Source organism: Pleurodeles waltl, chromosome 5 (genome assembly GCF_031143425.1).
Source record: "Pleurodeles waltl isolate 20211129_DDA chromosome 5, aPleWal1.hap1.20221129, whole genome shotgun sequence".
NCBI lineage: Eukaryota > Metazoa > Chordata > Amphibia > Caudata > Salamandridae > Pleurodeles > Pleurodeles waltl.
In genome coordinates, this window is record NC_090444.1 from 550000109 (window position 1) to 550013521 (window position 13413).

The window sequence follows — 13413 nt, forward strand, 5'->3', positions numbered from 1 at the left end:
AAAATGAGTGGTGGGGGTTATAGCCATACCTCCACCCCAAATAAATGGGGCCAAAGTTGTTCTGCCCACCAGTGGGCAGATGGGGCAATTACCCCGATCCACACCTCGGGGGCAGAAAGTCTACTAGATGCCTTGAAATTTAAAAAACAAAAATAGTGGGGTGGTGACTACCAACCAGTATGGACCTGGTTGTGCCCTTACCCGAACTGAAGGGGCTAACAGTCATTCAGCTCTCCCCCGCACACTAAAACATCGTATCCCATGGAAAGCAAGAGGACATTTGATTTTTTTTTATTTTTTTTACATTTGGGCCATGAGAGCTTGATAACTCTCAAAATCGTCCCACTTGGAATGGTGAGGGCTGCACTTTTTTCACTTTGGGACGCTGCCATGTACAAAAATCCACAAGACCTAGATACATCTGAAAACTAAACATCTAGTTGATTCCAGGGTGGTGTGCTTCACATGGACCCCGCACCATTTCCTTACCCACAATGCAATGCAAACCCTCAACTTTGCTGGAAAGCACACATTTTCCCCACATTTTTGTGATGGAACCTTCCGAAATCTGCAGGAATCCACAACATTCCTACCACCCAGCACTGTCTCATCTATACCGATAAAATGTCTGCTGCACTTGTCAGCCGAAAAATGTTTTGTTTCAAACTGCCCTTTTGGACCCACTGTGGTTCCCCCTCAATTTCGACATGTTTTTGGCTCTTCCCTGTCACAAACGCTTGGCCCACCTACACAAGTGAGGTATCATTTTTACCAGGAGACTAAGGGGAACGTTGGGTGGTAGGACATTTGTCCCGGTGCAGTGATCCCACACAGAAATGTGGGAAATTTTTTATTTTTTAGCTAAATTTGAGGTTTGCTGAGGATTCTAGGTAAGAAAACATTGGGGGATCCACGCAAGTCATACCTCCCTTGAATCCCTCGGGTGTCTAGTTTTCATAAATGTCTGGGTTTGGTAGGTTTCGCTAGATGGCTGCTGAGCCCAGGACAAAAAACGCAGGTGCCCCCCGCAAAAACAGGTAGTTTCCTATTTGAAAATTTTGATGTGTCCAGATAGTGTTTTAGGGCATTTCCTGTCGCAGGCACTAGGCCTAGACTTGGGGAAATGCCGGGTGGAAGAAAATGTGTGGCTCCTCTCAGATTCCAGCACTTTCTGTCATCGAAATGTGAGGAAAAAGTGTTTTTTAAGCCACATTTTGGGGTTTGCAAAGGATTCTGGGTAACAGAACCTGGTGAGAGCCCCACAAGTCACCCCGTCTTGGATTCCCCTAGGTCTCTAGTTTTCATAAATGCACAGGTTTGGTAGGTTTCCCTAGGTGCCGGCTGAGCTAGAGGCCAAAATCCACAGGTAGGCACTTTGCAAAAAACACCTCTGTTTTCTTTGGGAAAATTTGATGTGTCCACGTTGTGTTTTGGGGCACTTCCTGTCGCGGGCGCTAGGCCTACCCACACAAGTGAGGTACCATTTTTATCAGGAGACTTGGGGGAACATAGAATAGCAAAACAAGTGTTATTGCTCCTTGTCTTTCTCTACATTTCTTCCTTCCAAATATAAGACAGTGTGTAAAAAAGACGTCTATTTGAGAAATGCCGTTATTCACATGCTAGTATGGGCACCCCAGAATTCAGAGATGTGCAAATAACCACTGCTCCTCAACAGCTTATCTTGTGCCCATTTTGGAAATACAAAGGTTTTCGTGATACCTATTTTTCCCGCTTTTTATTTCAGCAAATGAATTGCTGTATTCCCGGTATAGAATGAAAACCCACTGCAAGATGCAGCTCATTTATTTGCTCTGGGTACCTAGGGTTCTTGATGGACCTACAAGCCCTATACATCCCTGCAACCAGAAGAGTCCAGCAACAGTATATTGCTTTAAAAAATCTGACATTGCAGGAAAAAGTTACAGAGTAAAACATAGAGAAAAATGGCTGTTTTTTCACCTCGATTTCAATTTTTTTTTTTCCAGTTGTTATTTTCTGTAGGTTGTGCCCTTACCCGAACTGAAGGGGCTAACAGTCATTCAGCTCTCCCCCGCACACTAAAACATTGTATCCCATGGAAAGCAAGAGGACATTTGATTTTTTTTTGTTTTTTTTTACATTTGGGCCATGAGAGCTTGATAACTCTCAAAATCGTCCCACTTGGAATGGTGAGGGCTGCACTTTTTTCACTTTGGGACGCTGCCATGTAGAAAAATCCACAAGACCTAGATACATCTGAAAACTAAACATCTAGTTGATTCCAGGGTGGTGTGCTTCACATGGACCCCGCACCATTTCCTTACCCACAATGCAATGCAAACCCTCAACTTTGCTGGAAAGCACACATTTTCCCCACATTTTTGTGATGGAACCTTCCGAAATCTGCAGGAATCCACAAAATTCCTACCACCCAGCACTGTCTCATCTATACCGATAAAATGTCTGCTGCACTTGTCAGCCGAAAAATGTTTTGTTTCAAACTGCCCTTTTGGACCTACTGTGGTTCCCCCTCAATTTCGACATGTTTTTGGCTCTTCCCTGTCACAAACGATTGGCCCACCTACACAAGTGAGGTATCATTTTTACCAGGAGACTAAGGGGAACGTTGGGTGGTAGGACATTTGTCTCGGTGCAGTGATCCCACACAGAAATGTGGGAAATTTTTTATTTTTTAGCTAAATTTGAGGTTTGCTGAGGATTCTAGGTAAGAAAACATTGGGGGATCCACGCAAGTCATACCTCCCTTGAATCCCTCGGGTGTCTAGTTTTCATAAATGTCTGGGTTTGGTAGGTTTCGCTAGATGGCTGCTGAGCCCAGGACAAAAAACGCAGGTGCCCCCCGCAAAAACAGGTAGTTTCCTATTTGAAAATTTTGATGTGTCCAGATAGTGTTTTAGGGCATTTCCCGTCGCAGGCACTAGGCCTAGACTTGGGGAAATGCTGGGTGGAAGAAAATATGTGGCTCCTCTCAGATTCCAGCACTTTCTGTCATCGAAATGTGAGGAAAAAGTGTTTTTTAAGCCACATTTTGGGGTTTGCAAAGGATTCTGGGTAACAGAACCTGGTGAGAGCCCCACAAGTCACCCCGTCTTGGATTCCCCTAGGTCTCTAGTTTTAAAAAATGCACAGGTTTAGTAGGTTTCCCTAGGTGCCGGCTGAGCTAGAGGCCAAAATCCACAGGTAGGCACTTTGCAAAAAACACCTCTGTTTTCTTTGGGAAAATTTGATGTGTCCACGTTGTGTTTTGGGGCACTTCCTGTCGCGGGCGCTAGGCCTACCCACACAAGTGAGGTACCATTTTTATCAGGAGACTTGGGGGAACACAGAATAGCAAAACAAGTGTTATTGCTCCTTGTCTTTCTCTACATTTCTTCCTTCCAAATATAAGACAGTGTGTAAAAAAGACGTCTATTTGAGAAATGCCCTGTTATTCACATGCTAGTATGGGCACCCCAGAATTCAGAGATGTGCAAATAACCACTGCTCCTCAACAGCTTATCTTGTGCCCATTTTGGAAATACAAAGGTTTTCGTGATACCTATTTTTCCCGCTTTTTATTTCAGCAAATGAATTGCTGTATTCCCGGTATAGAATGAAAACCCACTGCAAGATGCAGCTCATTTATTTGCTCTGGGTACCTAGGGTTCTTGATGGACCTACAAGCCCTATACATCCCTGCAACCAGAAGAGTCCAGCAACAGTATATTGCTTTAAAAAATCTGACATTGCAGGAAAAAGTTACAGAGTAAAACATAGAGAAAAATGGCTGTTTTTTCACCTCGATTTCAATATTTTGTTTTCCAGTTGTTATTTTCTGTAGGAAACCCTTGTAGGATCTACCCAAATTACCCATTGTTGATTTCAGAAGTATTTCTACTTATCAGAAATGTTTAGGTTTCTGGGATCCAGCATTGCTTTCACACCCATTTCTGTCACTGACTGGAAGGAGGCTGAAAGCACAAAAAAATTAAAAAATGGGGTATGTCCCAGCAAAATGCCAAAATTGGGTTTGAAAATTGGGTTTTCTGATTCAAGTCTGCCTGTTCCTGAAAGCTGGGAAGCCGGTGATTTTAGCACTGCAAACCCTCTGTTGATGCCAATTTCAGGGGAAAAAACACAAGCCTTCTTCTGCAGCCCTTTTTTCCAATTTGTTTTTAAAAAAACACATTTTTTACTCTATTTTGGCAAATTTTTTGGTCTCCTTCAGAGGAACCCACAAAGTCTGGGTATCTCTAGAATCCCTAGGATGTTGGAAAAAAAGGACACAAATTTGGCGTGGGTAGCTTATGTGGACAGAAAGTTATGAGGGCCTAAGCGCGCCCTGCCCCAAATAGCCAAACAAGGCCTGGCACCTGAGGGGGAAAAGGCCTGGCAGCGAAGGGGTTAGTGAATGTTTGTGATACTCTTTGGGATTTTTATATCAATGAAGTTTTGAATATTGGTAATGGTGTGCTTTAATTCTTCTTCTTTCTAAGTTAACATTCATGCTCATATATATATATATACGTATATCTAGAATTAGTATTTTTTGATGCCTAATCTTAAATGTGCCAGCTGATGCTTAGGGTACTGTTGCACTTATGTACTTTTTTCCGATTGTTAATTGTATAGGCTGTTTTTGTTTTTTTACTGCTTCTATTTCCCCTCTCAGTGTGATATTTGTAATTAATTTAATAAGGATTATTTACAAAGCAACTATTTTTTTTTAAAGAGAAAAATCATTAATTTGCTTGCAGACCTGTAAGTTATGTTGTTAGCTTCCAGCACATCCCTGCCAATATAATTTTGAAAGTATAGTCATCAGTTTATCCCATGAATAGGTACTTCAACCACTAATTCAGCCATAGGACATCTTCAGGAAGCCATGGAGACTGAGATGGCGAAAGGGAGGTCACAGTCATTGATATTTGCGAGAAAGAGAGAGGCACTTGGATTCCATGAATCAGAACTTTCAGGTGTCTTCATGAATCTACAGCCAAAGTAAAAAAGTAGCATTCATTTATAAAAAGTGTTAGAAATGGGGTCTTTGGTTGGCAGACAGGTTACCCCTCGTCCAAGCAAGGACCGTCACTCTATTCAGGGTAAAAGAGAATCACCCTCAGCTAACCCCTGCTTACCCCCTTAGTAGCTTGGCATGAGCAGTAGGCTTAACTTCAGAGTGCTGGGTGTAAAGTATTTGTACCAACAAACACAGTAACTTAGTGAAAACACTACAAAATGACACAACACAGGTTTAGAAAAATAGGAAATATTTATCTAAACAAAACAACACCAAAACGACAAAACTCCACAATACACAAGCCAAGTTATCAATTAAAAATCAAAAAGAGTATTTATGTAGTTTTAAACACACACTAAAACTGTCAGCATGAAAATGAACCTTGGGTGCGTCAAAAATAAACCTGCACGGGCGAGTGTGTGACAAAAAAGGCTTGAGATGTGTTGATTTCACTCACGAGCAAGACCTTGTGTCATTTTCGGGTCAGGCGCGTCATTTCTTTTCTCCGCAGGAGAGCGATGCGTCAATCTGATCAGCACTCCTGGGTCTGGGCAGGCCTTGTGTTGTATTTACACACACAGCGGCACTTGCGTAGGAAATCCAGCCCCATGATGATCCGAAAACCACGCAGCGCGGGTTGTGATCTTACCAGCCTCCATCAGCGATGCTGCGCGTTGTTTCTCCAGCTCCGTGCGTCGATTCTTCGGTCACGTTGCAGGCGAGCGTTGATTTTCAGTCGTGAAGCAGGTGGCGTGTCAATTTTTCAGCCGCAGATCGGAGTTGCATCGATCTTTTCCCGCACGCGTTCTGTGCGTGGATTTCTTCCTCTTAGGCTCCCAGCTTCTCTTTTCAGGGTCCAATGAATGGATGGGCACCACTTGGCAGAGTAGGGGTCTCTCCAGAGGCTCCAGGTGCTGGCAGAGAGATGTCTTTGCTGTCCCTGAGACTTCAAACAACAGGAGGCAAGCTCTAAATCAAGCCCTTAGAGATCTTCACAAGATGGAAGGCACACAAAGTCCCATCTTGCCCTCTTATTCTGGCAGAAGCAGCAACTGCAAGATAGCTCCACAAAGCACAGTCACAAGCAGGGCAGCTCTTCTTCCTCAGCTCTTCAGATTTTATCAGTGGTCGGGTTTGTTAAAGGGTGCATTGTATCCCCTCTCTATACATTTAGAACTCACGCTACTAATACTCTGTGCTAGGGCTGTATTACAAGTACTCCATTGCACAGTGGTCTGACCAAAGACAAATGCAACCAATTTACAACTCATACTTTTCATCATTTTTATTTGTTTGTGTTTTTCATTGCTAAATATTTAATCCTGTGCTTTCTCACAAAATATATTGCTTACTTTTTTCAAGTCATCAGATCTGTATTATTTGCCTTTATACGTATATATGTATTTTTATACAATATTTAACACATGCAGCGGGCGGCTCCTCCACTAGGTTGGAGGAGCAGGGCCCTCCTGCTAGCAGCAGCAGCTGCAAGACCTTTACAAGAAAACGATAATAAACTGTATGACACTGAGTGCGCATGTATGTTTGCCAGCCGTCTCGAGCCGGCCAAACACACATGCACACAGGGCTCTCTCCAGTATGGCACTATGGGGGTCATTCTAACCCTGGCAGTAAAAACCGCCAGGGCGAATGACCGCGGTAGCACCGCCAACAGGCTGGCGGTGCACCGCTGGGCATTCTGACCGCGGCGGTTCAGCCGTGGCCAGAAACGGAAAGTCGGCGGTGTACCGCCGACTTTCCGCTGCCCTTGAGAATCCTCCACCGCCGCCATGGGGATTCTGACACCCCTGGGGGCCCCAAAAAGAATTTCAGTGTCTGCCTAGCAGACACTGAAATTCGTGACGGGTGCTACTGCACCCGTCGCACTCCAGCAACTCCGCCGGCTCCATTTGGAGCCGGCTTCATCGTTGCTGGGTCTTTCCCGCTGTGCTGGCGGGCGGCCTTTTGGCGGTCGCCCGCCAGCACAGCGGGAAAGCCAGAATGGCCGCCGCGGTCTTGTGACCGCGGTGCGGTCATTTGGCGGTAACCGCATGGCGGGCGGCGACCGCCGCCCGCCGCGGTTAGAATCACCGCCTATGTTGCCAGGCTAGAGTGAGCATGCACAGGCTCCCAGTCTGCCTTGGAGCGCCCTGGCTGGGAACTCCCAGCCAATCCTGGCGCTGCTCTGGGCATCTTTAGGATTGGCTGCAGGGCAGGCTGAGAGCCTGTGCCTGCACCAGAGGAGTTGTGCAGTGGTGTCGGCAGCGACGATGATCCAGGTAAGTGTTTTGTTTTTTTAAATTGTATTTAATGTTTATTCCCACCTGCCCCCTGCAGGCCACACCACCCCTTCAGCACACCGTGAGCCACGAATGAACATGTGTTCATATATTTTACATAAAATCTTTATCAAAACACCATATTACGACATTGCTACATACATCATTGTTATCTCCCCATTCATCAAACCACTCACTTACTCACAGAGCACATTCTCTCACATACAGCATACATACCAGTCTCAGCCACATCCCATGTACACCACAGAGTTACAGCGGGACCAGACCTTCAATTTAATCCACTGTTGTGTTGCAGACTAGGATCAGTCCTAAACAGTCGCGGCTTGCCGGGATTTCTGGGGCCGGGGTGGGCCGGCGCACGGGGATGCTGGGGAATTAATGACATCTGAAAAAATTAAATACATTTTATTTTTTTTAGCTGTGATCCCGAGCCATGCCGCTCCTCTGCTCCTCTGCTGCACGCAGGCATAGGCTTGCAGGCAGACTGGGAGCCTGTGCAGGCACAATCCAGCCCAGCAACTGGTTTGCTTGGCTGCAGAGAGCCCTGTGTGCTTGGGTATTTGGCAGGCCCGAGACAACCAGCCAAAAACACATGCGCTCTGAGAGGAATGCACAGTGCACTCCCCTCTGCTTATCACCCCCAATACCCTGCCCCTTTCACAAGGAAGGTATAATAAACACAGTTTAGATGATAAACACAGTTTATTATCTCTTCCTTGTGAAAGGATTTGCAGCAGTTGCTGCTGGCGGGGGGAGACACTCCTCCGCCCATATGGAGGAGCCGCCCGCTCCTAAAAGCAGTCAAATCACGTTTTGGTGGGTGAGGGAAAATTCAGAATTCACCTTCTTCAGGACCCAACTATAACTGAAGTTTACTCTGAGAGATATATATCTGAAATAATATATGGGTAGATGGTGGTCAGAACCATATATACTTTATTTATCGAAACCATAGCATCAGAACCCACCATGTGAAAGGATACTCGCTAGATTCTACACCAGCATCTCCTGCCCACAATCACACAAAAAAGTCCCATAATGCACAAGCCAAGCCTATGCACTCAATCGACGCAGGACCATCTTTAAGAGGACAGAAGAATTATGCACCCAGCCACTTGTTATTTTACGGCTCAGAACTCCTACAGTAACATTAATGTATACATTTTGAGGAAAGTCTGTTTGTTTACTATTGATGAAGCAGCTAAACACGACCATAGACTAGATGGTGGCCGATGATTACCTGATGTTGACCCGGACCCATAAAAGCATCCAACAGGCCTGATCCAATGCAGCTCTCCAAAGGGCCAGTCTTAATCTTAATGGTGTCCAAATGATGCAGTCATTCGAGACTAAGGACCTGATTCAGAACTCAGTGGACGGGTTACTCCATCACAACGGTGACAGATACCCCATCTGCCAAAATGTAAATCCCATAGGGTAGAATGGGATCTAGATTTCGTAGACAGGAAATGCAGATGCAGGACCGTCTTTAAGAGGAGAGAGAAGAATTATGCATCCAGCCACTTGTTATTTGATGGCTCAGAACGCCTACAGTAACATTAATGTATCGATTTTGAGGCAAGTCTGTTTGTTTACTATTGATGAAGCAGCTAAACACAGCCATAGACTAGATGGTGCCCGATGCTTACCTGATGTTGACCTGGACCCAATAAAAACATCCAACAGGCCTGGTCCAATACAGCTCTCCAAAGGGCCAGTCTTACTCTTAATAGTGTCCAAATGATGCAGTCATTCGAGACTAAGGGCCTGATTCAGAACTCAGTGGACGGGTTACTCCATCACAACGGTGACAGATACCCTGTCTGCCAAAATCTAAATCCCATAAGATAGAATGGGATCTAGATTTTGTAGACAGGAAATGCATCACCATTGTGACGGAGTAACCAGTCTTTGACTTCTAAGTTAGGCCGTAAGTCAGGTAGCCATTAGCCTTGAGCCCTATTGAGAGAAACGCCTCTTCAGCCCCTCATGGTTGACTCTCTAAGTTTCAGGCTACCACCAGACCTTGTAGAGCAAAAAGTTAAAGCAAACCATAGTAACACATGCTCTTTCTAAGAGTAGCTTTACTCTGTTCTAGCCTAAAGCTTGCCCAGGACAATCCCTTAGAAAAAGTAAAATCAGATCTAAACTTTCATTTAAATTTGTTACCATTTTAAAGTACAGATCTACTAACTTGAGCAGGCTAAATGGTTTTAAACAAATTTTAGTTTTTGCTCCATACCAAACTCAAAACATGAAAGCATATTAGCTCAAATTTAAAGGTGGACTTGCACCATCTAACGCCACATAAGCATAATTTTTCTGACATTAATGTGGCGTCAGATTGCCAAAAACGCTGCGATATACCTACAAAGTGCATGCATTGCACCACTTTGCAACACTTTGCACCACATTATGCATGCGCCATGCATAATGTATGCAAAGGGGGTGTTCTGGTGCAAGGAGGCCCCCAAAAATGGAGCAATGAAATCCACAAGATTTGATTGCACCATTTTTGGCATCATTTTTAACTCATGCTGAAAGCAGGCGCTAAAAGAACACACCCATTTGAATCAATGGGCCTCCTTGCACTTTGCTCCACTAGCGCCAAATGTTTGATGCTAGAGAAACAAAGCTCCACAATAGTATCAAAAATGTTGATGCTATTGTTCCTAATACAGCCATGGTGCGCCGTATCTTAAATACGGTGCACACTTGATGGCGTTAGGAGGGCGCAAGAAAAGTGGCGCTTCACGATGTGAAGCACCACTTTCCCTAAATCTGGACCATTGTATTTAAACTTGCTCTTATAACAGTGCAGAGGAGATCTCTGCTGTCATTTTGGATAATCTCTGAGAGGTGCAACTTGTCTCTTGTGTATGGATGTGACCTTGCAGCAAACAGGTTAGGCTATGGAACGGTTCGAGCATGTACATTGTCTAATGGCTATATTAATTGTGATTAGTGATTTGCAGTCACAAAATTAGATAAATACATTGCTTGTGAGCCTGTGCATTGCATCCGACTGGGATAACAGTAGTTCCAGCAAAAAATACAATATGCACCTGCTTTGAAATGGAGTTCTTTAACCCGATCTCTTTTCTGTTTTCACATACACTTTTGTTGTCGTTAAGTTTATTGATGACCCCTTTTCTCATTAAATGAACGTGATGCATCCACCAAAAAAGCAGACATAGACTAATAAGCATGCACTATTTCCGTGACAAACAAGGCAGCGATGTTTATTAATGCGGTGAGGTGTTCTCCGCCTGCTATTATTTATGCACCGCAGGGTTCAAGGTTCCTTGTTGGCATTTTGAACAAGGAGATTTACTGACTATCCATTTCTCCACCATAGTCATTGATATTATGAAGTGACTTTCAAGGGATAATCACCGAGCAATTATAGTCTGCAAATGAATACAAGACTACAATACAGATGCCATCAGTGCAAAAGTACCTGTAACGGACTACCAAACTTGATTTTATTTGAAATTGTAGATTGAATACAATCTCCAGGAAAAACGATGTGGCACTGGAAATAGGACACAGACCTCATCAAAGTTCTGCATATTGGTTATTGATTACAAGTGTAATTACCGATTGCAAGAGACAATGGGGCATAATTACAAGGCCCTTGCGCCGACTTACGCTGCCCTAGCATCATTATTTTTACGCTAAGGAGGTGTTAAGGAGGCCCGTACCATGGGCCACATTTACACTATGTAACCCCTTGTGCCACATTAGAACTGCGCCAGGTAGAATGTATGCAAGGGGGGTGTTCCCACGCAAGCAGGCCCAAAAATGGTGCATTGAAAATTACAAGATTTCACTGTACCATTTTTTCTGTCATTTTTAATGTCTGCGTAGGGCAGACGTTAAAGTGACGCTCCCATAATAACTTATGGACCTCCCTGTGCTTTTCTGGACTAGCTCAATAATTTATGGCGCTAATCCAGCAAAGCGCCACAATAGCATCATAAATTGTGATGCTATTGTGCTAACGTGCGCCATGGTGCGCTCTATAGTAAATGCAGTGCTACCATGGTGATGTTAGGGGGGCACAAGGCAATGCAAGAAAAGTGACGTATCAGAGCTGATGCGCCACTTTCTTGTAAATATGCCCCATTGTCCTTCCCAGGTGTGTGCCTTGCACTTCATGCAGAGTTTTAAATGTTGGAATGGGGAATAATGCTTTTTTTTCCCAGGTGTGAATTTGCCCTATTTGCACACAAAAGCATGACATCACGCATGTCTGGGGAGTTCTCCCCAGACATGCATGTAACGTTTAGATGTATTTTCGGAGGGCGTTAAAGATACCTTATTTTTGTAGTTCGGCTCCCATTTGGGATTCTCCTGGCACTCCGGAATGCCTTATAGACAAACTATCAACGCCTTAGAGAGCAAGTGGGATGGAAAGATGGGGCCAGTTAATAGAAGGAGTTGAAGTGTTAAGCTGGTGTGCATTCCAGGAAGGCACTGGTGGGACAGTTTCTAGATTTAAGTACCTTCAGATATCTAGTTGGGTAAAGTCTCGTCGAAATGGAGAAATAGGGAGGAGCATATGGGAAGGGAAGCTAAACCAGAAAATCATCAATAATGAGGTTGCATTATGGTACCACGCTTTGTTAGAATCATCAGATGATAGCGCTTCCCTTCCCCTGTTGAAGTGGGGAGCGATCTTTCCAACTTTAGATGTTATAGCACTGTGGCAAAAGTCTTGTTCAATATTGTGGCTTACTACCAGTCCTGCAGGGCTGAAGAAAAATCATTTGTTCACACTCCATAGGGTTTACTGGACTCCGGCCAAATTAACAGCTATTGGGAAAACTCAGAAAAATTGTCCAAGGTGTGGGGAAGTTAAGGCGGATGATATCCATATGTTTTGGCAATGCTCTAAGTTGTTGAATTATTGGGGAGATATAGGGAGTGTTTTTAAGGTAATCTTTAATGTCAACTTAGTTTTAAACCTAGCATTAGTGGTGTTTGGGGTTCGGGAACAGGATACAAATTACCAGAAATTGTCAGTTCAGCAGGAGTATTTGCTGTTTATATTAATCCTTCTAGCTAGGCGAGAAATCTGTCGTAAATGGATTGATCCTCTTCCTCCTCGTGTGTTGGACTGGCAAACATCTGTAAATCGAATTTGTACACTGGAACAACGGGGCCCCCTGTCTAGAAAAGATCATTTTTGGTTGTATTGGGAAAATGTGTATCAATAACATATTATTCTATTCTATATTGGTTCTTTGTTTGGTCTCTTCCCTTAAAAAAAAATAACTTTTTTTTGTATTTTTGAACTTTTAAAGTCCAATGATTAGATCTCCCCCCAACCCTTTGGAGGTGTTGCTTTGGCTATGATTGAAAGTAACATCTTTTGATCAATGTCATCAGTACGAGAAAAGTATAATTAGTAGATCAGGTGGGATGATCTACCGAGGTTTGGACTATGTACTTGGAGGCATGTTGTCGCCTGCCGCGCCAGTGCTTTTCCTACTCTACCAAAGCAGGGGTGATGAATATGAGGACAAAAAAAAAGCACGACATCACAATTTCTTAATGTATCCGTTTTCTGCTTCTCTTTCCATTAAAGCTAGGCACTAATGCCATGGGATGATGATAAACTGGTGCAACCGCAGTACCTTGATAGTATTCTGTAGACTAACCTAGAACACTCCAACCATTAAATCAACCTTTGGCAACACCTTGATTTACCATCACCCTTACTTACTGCTAAGACCAAAACCAGTTATTTTCATGGTCAATATAGTAATCACATCAATAAACCAGTGGTCGCTGCAGTGGGGGAGAAGGTCATGACATGCAGCCGCTGAATGAGATTTGGTTAATTTCCAGAAATAAACCAATATTGAGAAGAAATGGATCCTCAATTATTCCTACTATGTAAGTGCGTAAAAAAAACAGCTCATAGCTCCATGTGCATGGAGATTAAATCCAAATAAGTAGTTAACCCGTTACCTACAATTGTTGAGTACTAGCTAATTGGTACGCTTCATTTGTACTTTTGCACATAAAGGAACAAGTTGGCAACAATGATCCAGCATACCAACCCCAGTGTAGTAATTTTATCTCTATGATGTGCAGGCCTTT